The sequence below is a fragment of the Puntigrus tetrazona genome, chromosome 13 (assembly GCF_018831695.1).
Source record: "Puntigrus tetrazona isolate hp1 chromosome 13, ASM1883169v1, whole genome shotgun sequence".
NCBI classification, from domain to species: Eukaryota; Metazoa; Chordata; class Actinopteri; order Cypriniformes; family Cyprinidae; genus Puntigrus; species Puntigrus tetrazona.
The window spans coordinates 19,940,911-19,946,872 of NC_056711.1; the positions used below are offsets into that span (position 1 = coordinate 19,940,911).

Consider the following 5,962-nt stretch of genomic DNA (forward strand, 5'->3'; position numbering starts at 1 on the left):
CTTTAAAAACAGACCTAAAGATATCTGTATCATTTATTTTTGGACGTTACATAGCTTCACCGTTGCGTTGCTTCCCAGCGAGAAACCAGGATAGAGAGGTTGTGTGAATGTGGTGTAGACTTTATGAATGAGGTCATTGTGTCAGAGAGACGCTGTAGAAGGACAGAATCCCACGCGCGTGATCCACATACACTCCTATTCTAGAGGAGCTGGATGCTACGGTGAGTTTAGTCTTCGTGTTATTGTGCAGGAATGTGTATTTGGGTGGTGAACACAACAATATCCAGGACTGGTTATTCGTCCAAACTTACACTTTCGTTACCATGTCCCTTCCTACCGATGCTCTTATAAGACACGATATCTTAAAGCGTTCAACCTGATTGCAGTCAAGCTCCCAATAACAGCGTCCAGACACTCTCTCTACACAACACCTGAACTACAGAATCAAATCTGTCTGGATGATCAGGATACGGCTGGTCATAAGCGTGCGATGTCGTCCTGCTCTTATCAGAGAGACCGATGTTTTTATTAGTTGTGTTCGGATCCAAAGTGAATTGATGGAAATCTAAAAAAATACAATTGGGACAATCTTTCATTATTTAGAAGATAATGAGGTTTTTGCGATCACGCCATATATAAGAGTTTTCAGATATTCCGCGGGATTTCAAAGTTCAACTTACATCCCAGGTATTGCGTCTCTGGTCTCAAAATCGGGGCGAGGGCGATCTGAATGTGTTTCACTAGGAAAACCAAAAGTGCGTATCAATCACGTTGAGAGAAAAACTCATACGATCCTTTAATACCGAATGAATAGATGAATGCTTGGTCATTTACCTGCGCCGGATATGTTGTTGATCACCCCTCTGCAGTATTGATTTAGTTGGTCTCTGATTTTAGAGACAGATTTTCACAACTTCATCGAAGAGAGGACGGAACCCGATGATGATTCTGGGTAATTTTGAGGATAAGGAGAGAGCGAGGACTGGAAATTCTACACGGAAAAACAACAGATAAAGACAATAATCACAGAACTTTTGCATATAACGGATGACTGTCCTGAGCCGGTCGATTCTGTTACCTGGAGCAAATGCACGTGGTTGTCCGTGTCTGTAAGCTGCTCCGCCCGGCCTTGTTCCTCCTCCCAGCTCCGCGATCTCCTGCTTCAGTTGCTCCAGTCGTTCTTGGGCTGCGACTCACTGAAGCTCGCTCCTGAAATCTCTGATCAGCTCGTCACCTCAGAGCGGCTTCTCTCAATCGACGAGAGCGAGATCAGAAAGATCTTCTCACTGTCCTCCACCGCTGCCTGTGCGCGGATCTCTATCAGGGCGCGCATCGCACAATCAAGCAGATAAAAGAGTCTCAAACGTCTTTTTAACGGTCAACGGTTTGTTGTCCTTCTCTACGCGCACCTTCTGAGACTCCACACAGGCGTCTCTCAGTTCCTGGCGCTGCATCTCTTTCTTCTGGATTCTCTGCTGGATCGTTCTCTGCATCCGCCCTCAAATGACCCTGCGAGATAAATAAATGACCACAAAGCGTGTGTGACATAACAGAAACAGAACACTGAGAATGAATAGAATGTAATTTTAATATTTTTAAGAAGTATCACTGTAAATTCTGATTAGTTCAGCTAACTTAAAAAAAATCAAATCAATTGCATTGGTAATTAGCTACGTAAAGTAAAATTAATTACGTCAAAAGTTATTTATTAATAAATATCTAGTAAATTTAAGGTAATATGCTCTAATATTTCTTAATCTTATGTAAAAAATACATAATTAAAAATTAAGTTATTTTAACATTCCATTTAAGTAATGACAACTTAATAAACTATCGGTGCAAATCGGTTTTTAAAATTAAACGTAACGTTTTCTTCTTACCTTATTACCTTATACAATATATGCCCATACATACTTGAACCTTCTTGGAAATATATTTGTTAGCATGCTTAGAATATTAAAATGAATTTTTAAATATTTTAATATTTTAGGTGTTTTATAATTAATGCGTGAAAATAAAGTTATTAGTCGAATGTTGTTTATTACAACCTTTATGATCATGTTTAATCACGAGAAAACTTTTAAAACAATGTTTCCCCACAACGTTTTATAATCGAAAGCGTATGACCGGATGATTTCCCCTCTTCCCTCCGAGCAATATGTAGCCAGGATGCCATTTAGTTTCAGTAAAGGCCCTCAGAAATTTGGCAGATATTTCCTCATATCAGGGATCCAGGAAGTGAAAAATATCTGACTATATCCCACAGTACTATAAACCTCACCTCTACAAGTCACTCCCCCAAAAAACTGAAGCGGTCAAATCTGAATTTTTGAAGCATCAACTTTGGCTTGCTTTATGTGCGCTGATAATTCGTTTTTGAGCAACAGAAAAAAGAAAAGAAAGAAAGAAAGAAGAAGGAAAGAAAGAAAGAAAGGACACATACATAGTAGGAAAAAAATGCCTACCGCACTGTAAAAACAATTAAGTTGTTTCAACTTAAAATAACTAGTTACCCCACAACAACTAAAACAACAACGAAAAAATGCATGCAGCCATAACAAATGTTTAAATACAAGATGTTACTTGTCATATTCCATTAGATGCTATTTACACTAAGCAAAAACAACATATATTCTGTTAAAATAGCAGGGTTTTCTGATTATTTATATCACTTATCATAAAATAATGACAATTTACACCTCAGTATTGTAGCATGCAATAATAACCTATTTAGTGTAAATGTATAATATATATATATAGTGTATATTTAATTTAAATTGTTAAATAGATGCCACTTTATGACACTGGACCAGTTAAATTTTTACATTTTTAAAGCTTTTCTCATGTGATTTGAAAAGGGAGGAAAAAAGTTCAGCCAAGCGGGAATCAAGCGTTGAAAGCGATCACAGCAAGTGCTTTACCATCTACTCTCAAAACGTCATTTTCATCCAAAAGATACTTTTGCTATTTAATCAGTGCATTGAAGCGGTAAAAGTGCTAAATGTATTTCTAGGTGATGACAAAGCGATCGCGATAACGTGTTATTTTTAAGTTGAAACAACTATTTTTACAGCGCATCAACTTTTTTGGTTACCGACATTCTAAGCGAGCTTTGAAAATCGTTTAATCGATCGCAATTACAGCTTAGTTTCAATGAAACCTCATACCTGCACCTTAGTCCTCTCTTCAGCGGCTGATCACGGTCTCGTGGTTCCTGTGTTAAGTCCATCACACAAAGAATGCAGATACATTTCTTGTCGGTCGCGACAGAAAACCTCAGAATCTTATCGTGTTTAGGGCAGTCATCTGCTTCAGTCGATCCGCTGGCATCGATCGCTTTGTGTCGCTTTCCAGTGGAGCTCCTCATGGCGCCCAAATGGCGGCACAGTAAGGTTCAGACACACCAGACAGAACTTGGCCGCCTTGTCTTTCCGCCGAGTGCAGATGTCGCATACTTCACATCACCGCCTCCGGCATCGGCTTCGCTCTTCTTCAGTTTCTCCACCATTTCGGCGATCATCACGTTCTTGCCTAAAGCGGGTCTCGCGGCGTGAAGGCCCCTCGGCACTGAGGACAGCTGTAGCTCCCGTCCGATCCTGCTCGTTCCAGTGGCTTGCAATACAGTTCATGCAGTAACTGTGTCCACGGGAATGGTCACGGATCCACGAGAGATCCAGACAAACCGAGCAGACGAACTGGTCCTCAGCCACCGAAATTCTGGCTTTTGCCATTTTCTCCGCACTGGGCCCAGTTTATACCGTACCGCTTTTATATGCCATGTTCGAGGAAGCAGGGGTGTGACTTACTCTAAAAATGTGGACAATGTGACGGGCGAGTGTACATCAGTCTCAACGTACTGGAACCTGAAGCATCTCAAGCATTTGACTTCCGGGTTCGGAAACAGGAAGCATGTTGCTGGGCGCCATAATGATGCACAAAATCTACTCTTAACAGCCGTTGCTTCATGCTTCTGATGGTAAACATGCAGCTATAACGCGTCCTAAGGGATCTCCAAAATCACGTCTTTTGGAGAAGCACGCCGGGTGGAGCCAAACGAGACATCTGAGCAGATTAATCCAGTTACCATCAATCCAGACTTCAGCAGCTTTGTAAGAAAGGAGGAAAGAAAGGCACATACATAGTAGGAAAAAATGCCTACCGCACTGTAAAAAACAATTAAGTTGTTTCAACTTAAAATAACTAGTTACCCCCCACAACAACTAAAATAACAACGAAAAAGAATGCATGCAGCCATAACAAAGCAAAAGCGTCTTCAGCCACAGTTACCAGATAACCTTGAATATCTGGTCGTTTTATTATATATATATATATATATATATATATATATATATATATATGTCGTTTTGTTTTAAAAACACCTTTTAGGCTCGGGAAGAGTTCCTGCATTTGGACCTGGGCCCTCATTTTTTTAAATGTTTTTCTTAGAAACCTTCCTCCGGCTGAAATTTTACAATTTTACATGAGCCCTCTGGTTTCCTGATGCACGCACAAGCGATCGTTTGAAGACGTTTAAAGATGTTTATTGTCATATTCGACCGGATGATATTTTACACAGTGGTGCTATTTTAAAATACCAGGGTTTTAAAATATCAGCGGCAATTACACCTCAGTATTAATAACCTATTTGAGTGTAAATTATATATTTAATTCCAATTGTTAAATGGATGCCACTGGAGCGATTAAATAAATGCTTTTCTCGCTGATTTGATTTTCATCCAAAAGTACTTTTTGCTATTTAATCAGTGCACTGAAAGCGATAAAAGTGCTAAATGTTCAGAAAGCGTTCAGTTTATCGTCTGATCCACCTAAAACCTATTCATTTATCAGCTGCTTCACCAGAACAAATCGTGCAAAATGGTGTTTTTAGACTTCACGAAAACCGTCAGTAAATTGATGCTGATTTGGATTTAGCGAAACAATAGATCATTTTACAATATTCAATCTAAGCTAATAAACAAAACCATACATCTACATTGTTGCATATCTCTATTGAGTTAAAAGCGTCCCTATACTTACATCTCTGGTCTCGTATCAAGGCCAGGATGATCTGAGCGTGTTTCACTAGCATAAACAAACTATTTAATATTTAATTCTCGTTTAGGCAACACACCTAAACCATATTTTATTATAATATTATAATATTATAATCTATTATAATATGCATAATTTCACTGCGAGGTAACCCTAAAAAACATTTTCCCTTCAAAATCATTTTTAAATAGAGTTCAACTGCACTTTTATACCGATGCGTCACGGTGACCCGTTCATAATCAGTGTGATGGTGGGAATTAGATCTAAATGCAATCAAAAGTATACTTAAAATGTGCAATGCAATGCAATTAGGAAACTGTAAGCGGATTTCTGAGCATAAAACACAGCTTGCGCGTGTTTTGATTTATTACTAGGTTGTGTCATGTTACGGCTTTGTCTTCTTGTATTAGGTTAGTTCGCGTAAAATCAGTCTATTGGAGATATAGATATTAATATTACTAGTGTTGCAGACACACAGTGTTCCTGAACCTGCTTATAAAGCACCTGCTTATGCATATCTATGGTTTCTGACATCATTACCGAGTCTGTTTTGTACTTAACAGGAAAAAAAATAAGTTAATTTTCAAAAAATTTTTAATCATTTAGTATTTGTGAGGTTGCATTCAAGTTGAGATTTTGTCCTCGATTAATGCAATAAAGCTATAAATGAGATAATGCACCATGATTTACACATTTATGAGTCTTATTTTAGTATCTTAATATTATATATTTGTATTAATATTTTAAAGATTCGTTAAATTTCCCATTTGCGTTTTAAATCTAAAGTTTTGGAAATTATTGTTGCGTTTGGTAAGTGTATAGCACCTCCAAGTTAAACTAAATAAACAGTGGAAATGTTGCGTGGCAACTGGCTGAATGAGTTTTAAATTATTGTAGTGTGGACAAATAT

General features: G+C 38.2%; 2 pseudogenes; both read right to left on the reverse strand.

The window, feature by feature from the left end:
• Positions 1–386: 386 nt before the first annotated feature.
• LOC122356847 lies at positions 387–1,493 on the reverse strand (annotated as a pseudogene).
• A 1,693-nt stretch (positions 1,494–3,186) lies between these two features.
• On the reverse strand, positions 3,187–3,779 carry LOC122356855 (annotated as a pseudogene).
• Between the last annotated feature and the right edge of the window lie 2,183 nt (positions 3,780–5,962).